This window comes from Chelonoidis abingdonii, chromosome 2 (assembly GCF_003597395.2).
Source record: "Chelonoidis abingdonii isolate Lonesome George chromosome 2, CheloAbing_2.0, whole genome shotgun sequence".
NCBI lineage: Eukaryota > Metazoa > Chordata > Testudines > Testudinidae > Chelonoidis > Chelonoidis abingdonii.
Window position 1 is genome coordinate 30,987,816 of NC_133770.1, and position 19,937 is coordinate 31,007,752.

At 42.1% G+C, this 19,937-nt stretch overlaps 1 long non-coding RNA gene across 1 annotated transcript in view; it reads right to left on the minus strand.

Moving 5' to 3' along the window:
- Positions 1-7,158: 7,158 nt before the first annotated feature.
- The window catches only part of LOC142046308 (uncharacterized), a 105,049-nt gene continuing 92,270 nt past the window's right edge, over positions 7,159-19,937 (minus strand). The window contains exon 4 of the long non-coding RNA XR_012655193.1: positions 7,159-7,389. This is a non-coding gene — a long non-coding RNA (uncharacterized LOC142046308). The remainder of the gene's footprint in view (positions 7,390-19,937) is intronic.

Below are 19,937 nucleotides of genomic sequence, written 5' to 3' on the forward strand. Positions count from 1 at the left end.
CCCTGGACCACGTAAGGTGCCCCTTTCACACAGGCTGGGGGAGGGACCTCTACAGATAGACTCTTGAATTCTGGGGGGCATTGACCAGAGACTTTTGGGTTGTTGGAGTTTGGAGTGATTGGACTTAAGACCCTAAGGGGAAAGGACATTGCCAAATGTACTTGGGGGGTGGTTATGGTTTGTGTTATACTCTGTTTGTTGGTGTTTCTCCAATGGGATGCCACATTGATTCCTTCCTTTATTAAAAAGATTTCACTACACTCAGACTCCGTGCTTGCGAGAGGGGAAGTATTGCCTCCTAGAGGCGCCCAGGAGGGTATGGTATGTAAGTGTCCCAGGTCACTGGGTGGGGGCTTGAGCCGGTTATGCCTTGTGTTATTGAAACGGAACCCCTGGATACTGAACCTGGCCCTTGTTGCTGCCAACTCAGAGGGGCAGAAGGGTTACACAAAATATGTAATATGTAAGCTACTGAGTCTGAACAAAATAACTGTGATGAGAATATAACAATACTCAACAGTAATACATTATAAAATGTTAAGTAGGCGAACTGAAGATAAGGCTCAGTACTTTCAGCATACAGGATCCACAGATGCTACTGTTATGGATGTACATCATAAATCTGTAGGGCAGTAAAGTGATTAATAATTCCCCCATCTCTCTAAATGCCATTTTTTTTCCAGTATATTGGATCCCATCTGGTCTCAAAGTTCTATCATTCTTCAGACATTTCAATTTCTTGATTACCTGTCTGGTCATGACCCTGTAGAGTTTTTCTTTTTTAATATTTCTTCCTCTCACTTGGGAAATTTCCATGTGTTTCTGATATCTGTCACCTATCCCCCTTTGTGAACTCCAAGGCGAAGCAGTAATTAATTAATTAATTTCAGTAACATCAACCTCTTCTTTCAAGAAATGAGCCATGCTCTGTCTTAGAGGACCCACTGTGCATTTCACTGTACTCCCATGTACTCTTCCATAGTCTTTTACAATAACAACCTCCAATGTTTTCCTGGAGAAGGAATTGCCTTTGGACTCCAGAGAGGATTGTCCCTCAAGGTCACAGCAAAAGTCATTATGGACAAAGCTGTCTCCTTTGCATTTGTCTGGTGGATAAACTCATTTCCAGTTCTGCTTTCAGACAGTCTCACTTCCTGGGCTTGTTCCTGTAAGCTGCTAAGTGCCTACAACTTCCATTGGTTCTGGGCAGAAAGAATCCTATCAATTCTTTTGATGGGAAAACACTCTTATTGAAAGAGTATATCTATTGCCTCAAAGGTTATGTATGGATCCAGATTTCCATCCCCCTCCCACCTCCTTCTCATTTCACAGGCATCACTCATAGGAATAAGGACTACTCAATATGAAGAAGATGTGCAATAACGTGCCCATTAAAAGGCAGAGGCCAGGTATGACATTTTGATTTGGATCTCAATTTGGATTCCAAGTCTTCCTCAGGACAAGTGAGAATTAAAATCCCAGCATTTGTTTAGGACTAGAGCTGTCCAGGATTTATTTTTTCATAAAATAATTCATTGAAAACAAAACTGTTCTTGTTATCATTAAAGTTTTTCTACACAAGTCGTTGAGTTTGTGTTGAGAAACCAAAAACCAGATTTAAAAAAAAAAAAGCTACGAAAATTTTCAGCTGGTTGGGCAAATGGCTTTGGTTTTACTGAATTTTTTTATCTGTTGGCAGAAATTTTTCAGTTCTTAACTGCCAAAAAAAAAAAAATGGTTTTCAGATTTTCCCATGGAAAATTCCTCTTAGACAAAAAAGTCATTTTTATAAAAAAAAAGTTTCCAGTAAAAAATACTGACCTGCTTTAATTAAGATGAAGGTTAATAATTACAAATTAAACACATTCATTTTGATTTCTTTTGTCCCTACTCTTATTTGTACAGAGTAGTGGTCAAATAAAATCAGTTACTGTCTCATGCTATAATGATTGGCATTATATAAATATATGAGATAAAGAGATGGATGAATAGATGAAGATAACTTTTCTTTCACGACTCTCATTTTCTACCTATTCCACTATTTTTTTTATTCTTATCCTTCACCTATGTCATAACTACATAAAATTGTGTTTTTTGATAAATTTGACTCTGTTTATAATGAAAGATTTTAAGGTAGTGGACTAAGGCACAGAAGGCTGACCACAATACAGGTAATTTATGGTTTTGATTCAGTTACACCATGCATTGGCCAGTGATTACAGAAATAACCCCAAGAACTGCTACTGCATTGATTTTTAACCTTGCAAGCAAGAATGGCTAGGTTTCATAGGGCTGGAGTCTGTGGTCAATTACACCAAAACCACCCGACACTGAGCGGCTGCACTGCTTTTAGAGTTGAATTTGCCCAATTGATCAAAATTGTGCTCTCAGATACTTGCAAGCCACTCTCATTTTCAAAGGATGCCCTTGTGCCCACATTTGAGGAAGAACATATCCTGTAATCACCAAGGCGGGTATTTTCACAAGAGTGTGTATGCAAATCCCACCATTCCAGCGCATTGAGGTTCCATTATAAAAGCTATATCCACTCACTTCATTATTCCTAAATTTGTTTTTATAGCCTAATTGCCAGGCAATAGTAACAATAGGAGCAGAGATGATGAACAGTTGTTGTAGGCTTCAGTTCACATGCATTAAACTGGGGATAATTCTGAAATTCTGAGGCCTCTTTGGGCTGAGGCTTATATTAATGAAGCATACAGGATACAGCTTCAGTTATCTCATTATCTTACAACCCCAAGCAACCTTCTAACATATTTTATATTGATTAAAGCAAGAGAATCTTGGGCATTTCAGCATAACTTATGCAAGCTCAAACCAGTAATTAAAACTGCTAATTAGCTATTGGAATCTGCTTCTGTTATACATTGAAAACTGAGATTATAGAAACAATGCACAAAAGTTTTGTTCGATAATAAAGAGTTTGGTTTATAAACCCCGGCAGTGATCATTAATTTTGCTGTGTTTTGATTTAGTGTTCGTGTTAATATATTCCAATATGTCTGAGGATATGAAAGTAACACCTGGTGTGCTCTGTTCAAATGCTTCTGTGCTTCAGGACAAAAGCCAAAGGGGACATGCCGCTGAACCTGGAGCATCATTATAAACAGGCTTGTGGGAATAAACACCAACGTTTTCTGAGAATAAAACAAAGAGAATATACATAAATATGTTATTTTTATATATACATAGAGAGAGAGGATGGAGGAAAGAGAGAAAGACACTAAAGGAGAATTTATGCTTAGGACTTGGTTTTGTGTATATTTGAACAATACAATGGTTCTGCATGTCTATATCAGGGCTCGGGAACCTTTTAGTAGCAATGTGCCAAGTCTTCATTTATTCACTCTAATTTAAGGTTTCACGTGCCAGTAATACATTTTAACGTTTTTAGAAGGTCTCTTTCTATAAGTCTATAATATATAACTAAACTATTGTTGTCTGTAAAGTAAAAAAGGCTTTTAAAATGTTTAAGAAGCTTCATTTAAAATTAAATTAAAATGCAGAGCCCTCTGGACCAGTGGCCAAGACCCAGGCACTGTGAGTGGCACTGAAAATCAGCTCGCATGCCACCTTTGGCACACGTACCATGGGTTGCCTAGCCCTGGTCTGTATGTACATGAATGTTTATGTTTGCAGTTTGTTAGCAGAGGCAGTAAGCCCAATTAAAAAAAGCCTTTGCTCAGAGGTTTAATTTTGCTGATATCACTACACTGTCAAAAGGTGGCTATTCCTCCTAGAGTTGCTTGCCAGTACTGAGTTGTATTAGGCAAGAACATAAATGAAGAAAATGAACAAAGTTATTTCCTTTCTCTCAAAGGCATCTCTTCTGTATCCAACACACCTGTGAACAACATTCCCCTCCTTATGCGTAATTGAGAACTGATAACTCGCTTAGTTAGCTTATTACATAAATAAGTCTCCAAGAATAACAGGCAAAGCTACTGAGCCCTGAAACACAAAAACAGAACATGTTCACACCAAGCTGGATTGCTGGAGCTTTGTTATGTGGTATAAACATAATCAACTTTAGTGAAGACAGATTTATCTGAATTTCAATGCATAAATACAACAAACTTCTTTGAAGACAGCTTTTATTCCATTTATGCCTTTTCAAAAAATGGTGGTGGTTCAATCGAATTCCACATCATATGGCATTTCCTGTTGGTACAAGAATACCTACTGATAAGCACCAAATTAATTTAGCTCTAAAATTCCCTATATTGAACTCATCTTTAAAACTCGTGGTAGTTGTAGTCTACATTTATGTGTTAGAAAGGCAGTAAGATCTGTTCAGATCTCTGCGCTTCCCTTTGCTTCACAGGCAAAACTGTCTTTCTCCCCTGTCCTCATGTTTACCCCTCCCACACACCCTTCTGTCCTCCCCATTTACACACATTATTATCGGGATTGGCAATCCCATCTAGCCCTATTAGCACCTGGAAACTGGAAGTTATAACATGCAGTATATTTCCATGCAACACACTCATGAAATATACATCTTTGGCTCAACAAGAGGTGCTGGGGCTTCAGCAGGAGTCTTCTGGTGGACAAGGTGAATACAATGGTCTGCAAAGTGCTAGTAACTAATACACTGCTGAATGTTCTTTGAAACAGTGTGGGAAGAAAACATAAACAATAAAAGAACTCCAGAGGTGAAAGTAAGCTGATACGGGCTGGTACAGAGGACCGGTAAGAAAAGGAGACTGCCTGAGGGAGGAAGAAGCCTGCCCCCTGCATAAGAATAGTTTAAACTCAGCTGTTCCCTGAGTGGTTCAGCCCCCGGGGGTTAGGAGTGGTTTCTGGTATCCTTGTTATTTTCACTCACAGTATCTGGGGGGAGGGTGTGTTTGACCATGGCAAGGGCAGTCCTTTTCTGCTCCCAGGATGAGGGGATCTCTCCAATACACAACAAATACAAGCATTTGGCTGCACAGCTTAAATCCAGAGCTAATAAAAGCAAGTGGAAGGGGAAAACTCGCTGTCACATTGGTTTCTCGTCTCTTCCCTCCCCCTCCCCCAGCCAGGCTGCAGAAAAGGCTCTGCATTCCTCCCCCCCTCAGCAGTAGGGAGACTGGCTGAGATGCCTGCTGCTGCTGCTTACATAAGAACAGTTTAAACTCAGCTGTTCCCTGCGCAGTTCAATCCCCAGAGTTAGGAGCCATTTCTGGCATCCTTGTTAACTTCATTCCCAGTTGTTGTTGGGGCATGAGGGAGGGTGTGTGTGACCATGGCAGGGGCAGTTCTTTTCTGCTCCCGGGATGAGGGGGATCTCCTATATACAAAAAACACTATCAAAATCAGGAACCATTTCCAAGTTCAAATCTATCCCATTCCCTCCCCAGCAGAGGATCATAGCTGTGATGTCCAAACTGCTTGCAGATCCTCTTTGAAATGTTACCGAACTGCACAGGGAACAACTGAGTTTAAACTATTCTCATGCAGGAGGCAGGTTTCTCCCTCCCTCAGCCAGTCTCCCTGCTGCAAGCTAGAGGGAAGCCCCTGCAGCTGCTGAGTGCCAGGGAGAAAGCACAGAGCCTAGTGTCGGCAGCCCGGCTGGAAGAGGAGGGAAGACACGGAGAAAAATGTGAGAGTGAGTTTTCACTGTTTCAGGCTTATTTCGCTGGTAAAGTTTTATTACAGACAGCACTGGTAGTAGTAGCTTTATTTCCTCTATCTATGTCATGCAATGGGAGGGATCCATGAAGTACATAGGAGAGGTGGGTTGCTTGCGATTGGACCATGAGTAAGAAATGTAAAGTACTTTTGCCCCTGCCCAAACCCCAGGGCTCCCAGCCACCTCTGCATCTGGTAGCTCCGGGGGTTGTTTAAAGGGCCCGGCTCCTAGCTTCAGCCGAATCCCTGAGCCCTTTAAATCCTGATTTAAAAGCCCTGGGATTTAAAGGCCCCACTTCTTCTGATAGAGGCCATGCCTCTTCCGGTTGAGGCCCCTCCCCCTCTGCAAGACTCTGGAGTACAGGCAAGTCCTTCTAAGTTACTTTCACCTCTGAAGAACTCCCTATGTACAACCATGCCTTCCTGCAAACCAGTATGCTAAAAGCAGACATGGGCATGAGACATGCAATCCTGAACCTTGGCTTTGGGTTGATCAGAGCTGGGGTGTGGTTTGAAGCCCATCTCTAAATGAGAAATGAATAACAAAAAGGAGAGTGTGATGTGTTAGGAATATGTTTTACCTACTGGCTGCCAGCTTTGTAGAACAGGCTAAAGGAACGGTGCAGCGCTGTATAGATGAAGAAGCCACTGCAGCTTGTGTTGTTGCTTTCAAGGAATTTTTAAAATAAAAATGGTAAAGATTAGGCGAAAGGGCCATTGTTACAAGTTTGTGGAACCTGGTTATTATTCGAGTAAACAGAGTTTGGTATTCAGTTTACAGCAGTTGCTCAGTGTTTTTAAAGGTTATTCTAGGGCAGGGCAGGGTCACAGAAACTTGGCAACAAGGGTTTACATGTGTCTGAGTCAGAATGGCCTCTGCACCATACAGGGGATTCACCTAGATGAAGGCAGGGACTCCTGCCTGTCTTTGCCCAGTCTCCTGCAGTTTGGGTGCCTGCTCAGGGGAAGCTGAGGCCAGGGAGGCACTGAATCATCCCTTTCCCCTAGGCTATTCTAGTTATGCCCCTTTTCCATTCACCACCGCCTACTTTTTTGGCTGTGCTGGTCATCTTGGCAACCTCAAAGGTAGTTGTGGCAGTGGGGAGGTTGTGGTGGACTTTCACTGCCACAAATCCCTTGTTTAATTTTCAGCTACTCAGACCCTGTATCAGTTTTTGCACTGGAGATACATGGGATAAATTGAGCCACTGTATGTAATGGGCGGTGGCATTGGGGACTGTTTAAGATTCTGTGTATGGATTCTTAAACTACCAGCACATATTTCAATATTCTCCCTCTGTATCAGTGTGTCCCAGTTTCAAGATGGCTGCCTGGACACTTCCACTTCATCAAACATATATTTGCACAAATGCAAAAACTGCCTCACAAACAAAAGCTGATTTGTATATGTACATTTGTTGGAAATTAATTAATAGGAATGTGAATTATAGTGAATTAGCTAAGAGGTTTTTATGCAAATGAAGTTGCTAATACTTTTCTCTTTTGCAGTATTTATTTGGCTTCAGTAACAACTAATCAAATCACAATTTTAGCTTTTAAAAACAAGTGCAACCAAAACCATAAAGCCATACAAGGGTTACAAGTAAGACAGTCCAACTTGCTACTGCAGCTAAAGATATTTGCAACAACATATTCTGTAGAACTGTGGCTCTTCCTTGCAAGTTTATCCTTTTCTTTGGGGAATCATTTTGAGCTTTGCAAACTGTAGAAGCCATCTCAAGCCTATTTCTCCTGAAGGACATGATTAAATAGAAAAATTCTCACTGCTTGGGTTACTGATTGTAGAATACTGTTATGTTCCAACAGTGTGAAAGCTAAGGCCCTGATCCTGCAATCTCTGGCTTGCACTGCAACTGTTGCCCCCGCACAGAGCCCCCTGGACATCATGAAACTCTGCATTGGCAGAGCAGTCCACTCATATGTTATACATTACAAGATGAGGCCTTAAGAATCAACTTTCCATGCACTTCCCACAGAAACCTTCTTTTTATTAAAGATTGTCTAACCTGTTAGGATAAAAATAAGAACTGGCCCAAAATCCATGCAGAACTTTGAACAAAATCCAAATTGAACATTTTCAGAGGTTGGACATTTTTAGTTACTTAAAAAGAGAAATATATTTTTTCATCTTTAGTGTACTCCTGTGTGTTCTTGTCCCTTTTTATGGAAGAACTGGAATTGCATAAATACCACAGGTGAGCCTGTTCTTCAAGTTTTTCCTGGCTGGTGGGAAGCAGCAAATATGAGGAGAGAGAGAAATTGTTCCCATGAGATTTCAGCATAATTTCACAGATTCATCATCCTGGGAAATGTGTGCATGTAACTCCCATTAATTTCAGTGGCAGGTGTCTGCATGCATCTCCTAGGCCCAAAGGTTCAAGTACTTGCAGAAATATGTAGATATACGTAGATAAAGTTTGCATAACCATCTGGGCTTTGAATTTCTTTGGTCAAACAAAGCTGAACTGCATACCTTATGCAGTTAACCCATCTCTACTCATTGCCTGAATTAAGAAACCAACTGTATTCAGACATGTAGGGGCTAGATTGTGCCTGGCTTGCAGCAGTGTAGAACTACACCCTCCCAAAGAGACCATCGGGAGGCATTCTACCTTAGGGAGGAACAATACCTCTTGCAGGACCGGCGCCAGGGTTTCTGGCGCCCTAGGTGCTGGGCCATTTCGCCGCCCTGCGCACTGGTCTTGCGGCTTTGGTGGAGCTGCCGCAGGCATTCCCGTGGAGGGACCGCTGGTCCGCGGCTCCAGTGGAGCTGTTGCAGGCATGCCTGCAGCAGGTCCACCCAAGCTGCGGGACCAGCGGACCGTCCGCAGAAATGCCTGAGGCAGCTCCACAGGAGCCGCGAAACCAGCAGACCCTCCGCAGGCACGACTGCGGCAGCTCCACTGGAGCCGCCTGCCGCCCCCCCCCGGCAAAATGCTGCCCCTTCTATAATGCTGGCGCCCTAGGCGACTGCCTAAATCGCCTAAATGAAAGTGCCGGCCCTGACCTCTTGCACTCTCAGTTGCACTGAGCACTGGGGAGTACTTTGTAACACTCCTTTAAAAGGATGCAGCGTACTTTCCTCATGTGGCTGGCTAGCATGTGGGAGGATGGAAGTGTGTGAAGCCCGGACTCCCTCTATTCCATTACGGTCCCCTTTTCAGAGAGTTGCTATCAGAAGGGGAGGAACTCAGTACTAGCTGCTGTGTTCTTTCAAGCAGAGGGTGTGCAATTCTGGCCTTTAATCTGGGCCACGCTAGAAGTGGGAGTCTTTACTCACTCCTACAGTACTGTCAGGCTGCATTAAGCAGTGAGCATGATCTAGCCCGTAATAAGCTTGTTTTGTTTTCACAGGTAGGCTCATGAGGAAGGGAACTCACACCTCAGAGAATGGCTTACTTCTTACAACTTACAAAGGAAGTTCTCATTGCTGAGATAGTGCAGGAACTGGGAAGAGATTCCCTGTATGATCATTTTCCACTTTGCTGATGAGGAGATAAGTTGTTAAGTGTGCAGCTGGTGGCTCTCCACAAATTCACATATCTGCATTCGTTAGTTGCTGAGCTGCTAGAAGCTGCACACATGCGTCACTTTGATAGTACATGCTGCCTCAGGGGGAAAGCTATCTCCTGACAGCTGGTGAGGAGGAGCCCTGATGTCATCTGCAGAATTAGCCAATAGTTTGGCTAATTCCAAGGTGAGGAAATGGTAGTTAGCAGCAACCACGGAGGAGCAATCAATCAACATGAGATAAATAAATTTCACTGTCACAGGTGTCAGCTAGTGAAATTCTATCTAAGTAGGACAACTGAACTCATTTTTGCTTTCATGTTTGTTTTGAGGATCACGTGATCCTTGTGTCTATCTCCTTATTGACTTATTCAGCCTAAAGCATTGTTGCAGCTGTCCCAATTCCAGGTCTAAAGGATGTGTCCTTAAAATTGTTGAGGAACAAAGTTGAAGCCTGTGGCTCTGCTGAGGATCACCCTCCATAGTTCAAAAGTTGACACATTCAGTAAATGTTAAGTCTCTGCCTACTTTCCCCAAATAAGCAGGTCTAAAATGGTTGCGTTATGCAACAACTCCTCAACATATTAAAGGGATCTGAAAAGGTTTTTTTTTTCTTTTTTAATCGAGTTTGTGCCCTTTTAGGGTCCATCTACATCAGTGATACTCAGACTGAAGCTCAGGGGCCGCAAAAATGCCTTTTTAAGGCAATGGCTCTTAACTTTTCCAGACTACTGTACCCCTTTCAGAAGTCTGATTTGTTTTGCATAGTCCAAGTTTCACCTCACTTAAAAGCTACTTGCTTACAAAATCAGACATAAAAATACAAACGTTATCACTGCACACTATTACTGAAAAATTGCTGACTTTCTAATTTTTACCATATAATTATAAAATAAATCAACTGGAATATAAATATTGTACTTATATGTCAGTGTATAGTAGAGAGAGCAGTACAAAAGAACGACCATACTGGGTCAGACCAAAGGTCCATCTAGCCCAGTATCCTGTCTTCCGTCTGTGGCCAATGGCAGGTGCCCCAGAGGGAGTGAACAGAACAGGTAATCATCAGGTGATCCATCCCCTGTCGTCCATTCCCAGCTTCTGGCAAACAGAGGCTAGGGACATCATCCCTGCCCATCCTGGCTAATAGCCATTGATGAACCTACCCGCCATGAATTTATCTAGTATAAACAAGCCATTGGATGTATACATTTTTTAGTTTTTAATGACTTTGCTAGTGCTTTCTATGTATCCAGTTGTAAAGGTAGGCAAATATCTAGATGAGTAGTTGTACCCCCTGGAAGACCTCTGTGTACCCCCTGGGGTACATGTACCCCTGGTTGAGAACCACTGATTTAAGGTGTCTTCTGCAGCTTTTTGCCCCATATAATATTAAAATATTGTGTGATTTAATGATTAACCAAGCTAAGTTATTAACCAATCAGGATGCTTTTACTATGTTATTAACCAATTGTAGAATACTTGGTCAGTCATTTTGGTGTGAGAATAGTATATATATATATATATATATATATATATTAGCTATCTTAGCTACTCTCTCTATATATATATATAGTAAATGAAACAATGAGTTCACATTACTGTGGCTTTTTTGGGTAATACTGATAGCTAATTTGGCTACTGAACCAATCAGGTCAGAATATCACTGATCTACACAGCCTATGGCAGCAAGTCTCAGAACCCAGGATGACAGACTTGGACTTGTAGGGCTTAGTCTTCTACAATAAAAATAGATGTGTAGATGCTACAGCTTAGGCTCAATGCCTCTCGCTATGTAGACATACACTTCTTTGCTTCTTACAATATATAAAAAAAATATGGGGGGTTGTTTCAGATTTTTAAAATGCATTTGTCCGTCTGATTTGTGGTGAGCTGCTTGGTTTTTAACTTTAAACATATCAGGAATGTCAAATCTGATCTTCCCTTCTTTTGCTCAGAGCATGCATTCTGTGAGATCTAATAACTTAACTGCAGAGGCTTGAGTGTGAAATCTTTAAGAAAAACCCCTTTTGTCCAAAATGGCAGTCACTGAAATTGCATATTAGCAAAAACAAAACTAACAAATAAAACAATCCACCACCCAGAATTTTACAATCTGACTAAAACTCTTTTCCTTTCTCAGTTGCTCAGCTTTCATTCTCCTGACTCTTGCAGTGAGATCATTTCACTGGTTCTCTAATCCTTATCAGCTGTGTCTACATGGGGGATTTTCTCAGATTCTCCTGCTATTGCTCTAACACCACTGCAGCTCTACCAGTGCTTTGGGATGAGCACTAGTGTACACTGGACGCAGACTTTACCATCTAGACCTGCTTTGCAGATGCTTTCAATGACATTTCAGAACATAGCTATCACCTTCTTTCCTTCACGTGAATGAGATGCTTGGGATAGAAACTTTTGTGAAGACTCTCTAGTCCATTTTGATAAAAAGTTTAAATTAAAATTCAGTGAAAAATCAAAACGCTGCAAACTGCTGCATGATATATGTGCCGTACTTGACAAACACCATGTATGGTGAAACCAGCCTGAGATAACCCAAATAAAAACATTTCTGTTTTTTAAACCAAATTGAAACATTTTGTTTCAGGTTAGTTTGACATCTACCTGTTTGCTTGAGCTGCTGCTGTGCCTCATGGGAGTTATAATTTGGGTGACTCGTGTCCCCATTCAACTCTATGGACTGGGCTTCCTGACTGAACTAAATTTCCCATGATGCACTACAGTCTTGCCATGGTTGATCTGGCTTGGGCGTCACATGACTACAGTTGTATATGCTCATTGTGATATGTGTTTCTGTGAAAACATATCCCTTGCTTTGTGACATGATGTAATTTTTCTTGATACTTTCTTGAAATCCATAAATGTGTGTTTGAGTTAAAACGATATGGTTTTCCTATAAATGTAGAGCTGAAAGGGAATTTTAGAAGGCATCAAGCTAGTCCCTGCACTGAGGCCGGACCAAGTAAACCCAGATCATCCGTGACAGGTGTTTTTTCAACCTATTTTTAAAAACCTCTCCTGATAGAGATTCCATAACGTCCCTTGGAAGCCTATTCTAGAGCTTAACTACTGTTATAGTTAGAAAGGTTTTTCTAATATCTAACTTCAGTCTCCCTTGCTGTAGATTAAATCCTTTACAATTGGAGAACAATTGATCCCATACTCTTTGTAACAGTCCTTCATATATTTGAAGACTGTTATCAGGTTCCCCCCTCCCCAACTCTTCTTTTCTCAAGACTAAACATGCCCAGTTTTTGTAAACTACCCCTATAGGTCAAGTTTTCTAAACCTTTTATCATTTTTGCTGCTCTCCTCTGAACTCTCTCCAATCTTTCCTGAAGTGTGGTACCCAGAATTGGACACAGTAATCCAGTTGAGGTGTCACTAGTGCAGAGTAAAGTGGGACAGTTAACCCTTGTGTCTGACATACAACACTCCTGTTAATACATCCCAGAATATTAGCCTTTTTTGCAACATCATCATACCGATGATTCATGTTCAATTTGAGATCCATTATAACTCCTGGTGCCTTTTCAGCAGTACTACTGCCTAGTTATTATTCTCCATTTTGTAGTTGTGCATTGGATATTTCCTTCCAAGGTGAAGTACTGCACTTTGTACTTATCTTTATTGAATTTTATTTTGTGTAATTCAGACCAGTTCTCCAATATAGCAAGGTCTTTTTGAACTCTAATCTTGTCCCTCCAACGTGCTTGCAATCCCTCCAAGTTTGGTGTCATCTGTAAATTTTATAAGCATACTCTCCACTCCAGTATTCAACATATTAACGAAAAATATTTAACAACACCAGACCCAAAACTGACCCATGCGGAACCCCACTTTTTTTTTTTTGTATCTTCAGGTTTTTACAGTGTTTGTGGGGGATTGGTATTTTTGTGTGTGGTCTTATACATTTTAAGCTATATTTAAATACCAATATTTTAAAGTGTAATGTGTTTCAATATAAAATACAACAGCAGGTGATAATCAGAATACAAATGAATCATGGGATTAGAATCTCCAGTATGCATTAACACCTTTTCTATATAGCTCATCACACCATTTTTAGACACCCAGTTGGGCCCATAGACCATGTAGTGAGGAATAAAAGTTCAGAAACTAGGGGCAGCCTCTTCTTTCTTTGTGATTAAATGAAGAAAGACAGAAGAGAAATAGAAGAAAATTGTGTAGCAAAAAACAGATGATTCTGCTAGGAATCACCAATGAAGTGGGTATTCACCCATAAAAGCTCATTCTCCAATACGTCTGTTAGTCTATAAGGTGCCACAGGACTCTTTCCTGCTCATACCAAATATTCTTATGCTTTGACATAATTAGAATAGGCTGTGCTCTTGTTTGTAATGGCTGTGAGAATATACAGTATAGTATGACAGTATTGCCTAATAGTTATTATTGTATTCAGTGTGAGTTAGTGCAGAAATTGGCTCAAACTCTATGGATTATATGCATTTGGGAGGCTTATTCTATGGCAGCAACCTGCAGTATTTGCACTGAAGGATAATTAGACTTCATAATTCTTATCCCTTACTTTGTTTTTTTTTAAACATCCAGATTTGTCAGGATACTTTAAGGGTTTTGCATTTGATAAATGCAAAGTAATGCAAATTGGAAAATATAATTCCAACTATACATATAAAATGATAGGGTCTAAATTAGCTGTTACCCCTCAAGAAAGAGATCTTGGAGTCATTGTGGATAGTTCTCTGAAAACATCCACCTAATGTGCAGCAGCAGTCAAAAAAGTTAACAGAATGTTGGGAATCATTAAGAAAGGGATAGATAATAAGACAGAAAATATCATGTTGCCTCTATATAAATCCATGGTATGCCACAGCTTGAATACTGCTTGCAGATGTGGTCGCCCCATCTCAAAAAAGGTATATTGGAATTGGAAAAGGTTCAGAAAAGGGCAACAAAAATGATTAGAGGTATGGAATGATTTCTATATGAGGAGAGATTAATAAGACTGGGACGTTTCAGCTTGGAAAAGAGACCACTAAGGGGGAATATGCTAGAGGTCTATAAAATCATGACTGGTGTGGAGAAAGTAAATAAGGAAGTGTTATTTACTTCTTCTCATAACACAAGAACTAGGAGTCACCAAATGAAATTAATAGGCAGCAGATTTAAAACAAACAAAAAAGGAAGTTTTTTTCATACAATGCATAATCAACCTGTGGAACTCCTTGCCAGAGAATGTTGTGAAGGCCAAGGCTACAACAGGGTTCAAAAAAGAAATAGATAAATTCATGGAAGATAGGTCCATCAGTGGCTATTAGCCAGGGTGGACAGGGATGGTGTCCGTTGCCTCTGTTTGCCAGAAGCTGGGAATGAGTGACAAGGGATGGATCACTTGATGTTCATTCCCTCTGGGGCACCTGGCATTAGCCACTGTCAGAAGATAGGATACTGGGCTAGATGAACTTTTGGTCTTACCCGGTATGGCCGTTATTATGTTTTCAGAAAGGAATCAAGAAAATATGTTCCACTGCAGTGAACGCAATACACATGGAAACCGATGTGAGTATGGAAAATTATACTATTGGTTTTAGAAAATAAATCAATATGTAAAGTATTCTGCAAGGAAACCAAAGTCAGGTAAAAGATAGAGCTAAAAATATTTTACAAAGGGCTACGTTATCGCACCACCACCGTCCCTGTGTGGGTAGTAATAACAATACCTAGTTCTTATCATCAGTAGATATCAGAGCATTTTATGAAAGAGGTCAGTATAATTCTCCACATTTTGGAGATGTGGAAACTGAGGCACAGAACATGCAAGTGACTTGCCCAGGCCACAGAAATGCCAAGAGTAGAACCCAGCTCTCTGGGCACTGAGTCACAGTGCCTCCCAAACAAGCCCCTTATTGTGAGCGATATTCAAACTTGTATAAGGAAACCCCATTAGATTTCAAATCTAATGCCTTAAGCACTCAGTCATCATAGCTGGGTACGCTAAAGGGGAGTAGGGAGAAATGCCAGTGCACGCAGGTAGGAGAGAGGCATAAACCTTCAGAATGGACGGGAAGGCGAATAACTAGCGTTAGCTGCAGAGGGGCAGGGATAAGCAGGGCCATGACTATGTCCCCACTCCCCATGGTGTCTGCAGTGAGAGAAGCAATTGCTACACCTTTTTAAGGATGGAGTATGGCTTCCTCTGTCCCATGCTGTCATAAGTAGATAGGTAAGTGTTAATTTTCTTTTACCTGTAAAGGGTGAACAAAGGGGGAACCAAACACCTGACCAGAGGACCAATCAGAGACCTGAATTTTTTTTTAAGAGTCTAGGAGGGAACTGGAAACTCGGGGTCTTTTTGTTTTCCTCGGCTGTGAGTAAACAAGCTTTTCTTCTAACTCCATCTTCTTTCAAATATTCTACTATCAAGTGTGAGTACAAAGGAACCAAAGTAATCGGCTGTGATGTGCTTTGATTTGTATTTACATGGGTGTTGATTTGCTGGACTGGTTTAATTGGGCTATCTTTTAAATCAGACTGTTTATTCCTATTTTCTTATAAGCCATATTCCTGTATTGAGTTTCTTAATGCAGTATTATTGTTCTGTATTTTCTTTCTTTTTATATAAAGTTTCTTTTTAAAACTTGTGGGAGTTTCTTTTCCTAGTGAGGCAGAGGGGAGAGGAATTTCTGTGCCCGGAGCTCTGTTACATCTGTGACAGGCTAGGCGGGGGGAGGGAAAAGCCCAAGCTCTGTGTCTTACTTTCCTATTGTCCCAGGGCGGGAAAAGGCTACGGGACAAAGGGAGGGGTGAATCTCTTGTGTGAGCTGACTAGGTTTGAATGCATAGCCTCGGGGAAGCTAGATTGCCTCTCTGGTTGTATTCAAAGGGAATAGGACAGCATCGCACCGGCTAACCCAGGAAAGGGGGGGAAGCTGGGGGATGAGATAGAGGAGACCCAGGGGCTCTGGGTCTTGGAGGGGTCCCCCAAGGAAAGGTTTGGGGAACCCGAGGGGGCCGAAACCCTGGAAAACTTCGGCTGGTGGCAGCGAGATAAGATCCAAGCTGGGTATAAGCTTGGGGAGGTTCACAGTAAGCACCCAGATTTTGTACGCTAAGGTCCAGATTTGGGACAGACGTTTACCACACATGCTCAGCCCAGCACCCCTGAGGCATTTTGCTTTGAAAGGCAGCTTTCCTCCTCACCCTACCATTCAAGCAATGTGCCTCTTCCCCTCCCCTAAAGCTCCTCAGACTTCCAGGAGGCATAACTGAGTCCAGAGTGTTCTAAGGCTGTCATGTTTTATTTGAAAAATGCATCTTTACTGCTTTACAAATTCATTATAATAAGAGACTCATTTTTACACTGAAGGACACACTGATTATTGTCCTGTGGTTTTCAATTAATATGTTCACGGCTAACAGTTTTTAAGTACAATGAATCATGTAAATATCCATATCACAGCAGCTAATTTGTTTGTTTATTGGGGAATAGCAAGCACCACATGAATCTGTTTTGAAATGAATTCCAAGCCAGGCAAACAATTTTGGTAGGAACAGTGGCGGGGAGGAAGGGGGGGGAGGCGGCGATGAGAGGAGAGAGTGCAGTATAACAGGCTTTGGAAGTGTCTCTCTGTTCTGCACAGTGCAGTTTGCCTAGTGTCGAATATGAACTTTAAATAGTCAAGATCAAAAATCTGCTATCAAGGGGCCCAATTCCTGAAGTCATTTCTCAGGCAAAACTCTCAGTGACTTTGGGATTTCTAGGTGGATTCAGTGTTCATGTCAGGAATACTGTCAGGATTGAATACTGGCTGACTGAAACTGTCAGGAATCAAGGCCTGCAGCAGAGTCAGCCCAGGTAACTTAATGAGTCCTGCTGGCCTGTAGTAGGCTACCTAACTGGCTACACCACCTGATTGATTGGAAGAGTCAGGAGACCGGCTGCTAAACCCAGCAGTTCAGCAGCTGCTCAAAGCATTCACCTACAGCTGTGATAGCTTCTGAGCCTGCTTCTTCCCAGTTCTGCTCCTGCCTCAGCCCCAGTCCTGCCTCTAGGTAACCAGTCCTGACCTCTCACTCCAATTCCTGACTTTGGCACTGATCCTGGCACCTGGCCTCTGACTCTGGTTTTGGCCCTGGGCTCCAATTCCTGACTACCAACTCCTGCCGTAACCACGAGGTTTGATTCCTGCTCCAACCGCCAGGCACAACTGCCTGTGTCCTTTTCACTGACAGTTTGAGCAGCCCCAACACAAACAATAAAGGGATTAAACCTGACATGGTGAGCAAGGATTCTACAAGAGCTTACAAAGTACATGAAGGGTGCTGGCTGGAGGCATTATTCAAGCAGAGATCAGGAACAGGCGTAATAGCTCCATGTAACTCTTTGGGGAGTGCATGTTAAGGGCTTTCCCTTTGCCCTGCCCCTGGTTCTTATCATGCAGACAGAAAGCAAAAGACCAGAAGGCAAAAGTGCAGGCAATGCAGTGTTGGGGTTAATCAAGCAAGCATATCCATAGCCAGCAGAGCCTTTTTCCCAGTGTTCCCATTTTCCCTTCCTTTGCAGGCATACTTATACCTGTAAGTGCATGCCCTTGGTCATACCCCTTACAATTTATAGCCATATTCCGTTTTGAAGGGTCTTGGGTCTGGGGGCTTCGGTGCCACCTCTATTGTATCCCATGGGACGGGTAAGGAGTGAGGTTGTGCTTGGTGTGATACAGCATGGCCAGAGGGCAGCAGAACAGTGTTAGCAGGGAGCCTTATTCCCTGCAACGGGAGGAAGGTTTGCTATAGATTAACTAGAGCACCTGAAGCCAATTAGAGCACCTGTAGCCAATTAGGGCACCTGAAGCCAGTCATGTGATAAAACCCCCTGCTTCAGTCAAACAATGTGGGAGTTAGAGCAGGAAGGTTTAGTTGGAGCAGAGAGCAGTTTGAAGGAGTAGGAGTAGGAGTAGGAGTAGGAGAAGAGAGACAAAAGGAAAGTTTGGAGGAGTGCTGTGGTGGGCTGAGAAATCCAAAAGAAACCCTAGGTAAGGGGCACCTGGCATGTGTAGAAGGAGGGTAAGAAGCCCCTTCACAAGCTTAAGGGCAGGACAGGGAAGTAACCCAGGGGAAGGAACCACTAGTTCAAGTGGTTCACCACAAACCTCAGGGCCCCTAGGTTGGGACCTGGAGAAGAGGGTGGGCCCAGGTCCCTCCCTCTCCACCCCCCTCCTCAAGGACACTAGTGGGATAATTAAAATACTGGTTCAGAGGCAAGCAATGGCACCCTGAACCTTCTCCAAAGAAGAGAAAGCGCGAGACCCAGCATAACAGGGCTGGCAATTTGCCACATTGGTCAGGTACAGGCATTTCTTTGGCCTTTTAGCATTTCTTATCCCTTCCCCCCCCATCTCCCTCATCCCTCCTGACTGGTTGGTTGACCTTATCTCAGGAAAGGAGTTGAGGCAGGACTGTCCTTCAAGTGTACGCTCTACCCAGCTACACTTTAGCCAGAGGTGAAAGTAAGGTGGTATGGCTCGGTACATCGTACTGGTAAAAAGTAGCGATCAGTAGCGGCCCATACTGCTGACTTTAAAGCACTGCCATGGCAGTGCTTTAACATCAGTGCCCCTTTTGCACCCTACATCAGCAGAACTGCCGGGTCCCTATCGACAGGGTTGCTGATGTGGGGGGGCACAAAAGGGGCAGCAACGATCAAGCAGAGCTGCCAATAGGGGGACGCAAAAGGGGCAGCAAAGTTAAAAATCTTTCATCACTTTCCCCGCCTCTCCATCCCCTCCTCTTCAAGATCCTGTTGAACTGTCTGATCAAAAGCCCGTTAAAGTAAATGGAAATATTCTCATTATTGTCAGTGGACTTTGGATCAAGCTCCCAGGTTGTTTGCTGGCTAACAAAAACTTTCAGAAAAGTATTGCTGAAAAAAATGTTTTTTGAGTATCTTTAGTACTAACTAGCTAACTGACTACAGGTCAGAGTACACCTAACAGACGGGGGGAAAGGCGAAAGAGAATGAAACAACTAGAGTGAAGGGAGAAAAAGGCAGGGAATGGATGGTGAATAACTGAGATAGAGGGTAAAAATAAAATAATTAGTTAAGAAATGAAAGAAAAGACAGAGAAAGTAGGCGTGGATATAGATCTATGTGCAGAAAAAAAGAGAGGAGAAAAAGTGAAACAAAATAATAAGCAGAAGAAACGAAGGAGAAGAATAAGAATGAATGTTGGACTGTTTAAAAAGAAGAGATGGAAACAAAAGCTGAGAAAACATGACAATAGGCCTGAGAGATTCTGCAAGGAGAGATGCAATAAAGAAGGATAAGCAAACAGTTGAGAGATGAGAGGAATTAAGAGCAAGGGTGCAACATAGAGTAAATGAGAACCAAATGTTACTGTAACAAAGATTTTAAAATATGGAGGATGGAGAAATTGTAACAGGGAAATATTAAGGGGGTAGTTTTTTGGTTTAGTTGTTTTTCTTTGGGTTGTTTCTTTTTTGCATATACTTGAAAAGGTTCTTAGTTTTCAAAAAACCAGCTGAAAATTCTAGACTAGATGTTGAGGAGATAAGAGTCAGAACTCTCGTGTGTCCTTCCATACTTGCATGACAAGATATGCCTAGTGTATGCATTTTTTACTTTCTTCCTTTCTTTTCAGTTTTTCCATGACTCATGGCATTTGCTAGAGGTTAGGGAATTGTCAGGATGCTTATCGTGTATGGGGTGTTGTGAGTGGGTTCAGTACCTTGGAGGACAGTTCGGTCAT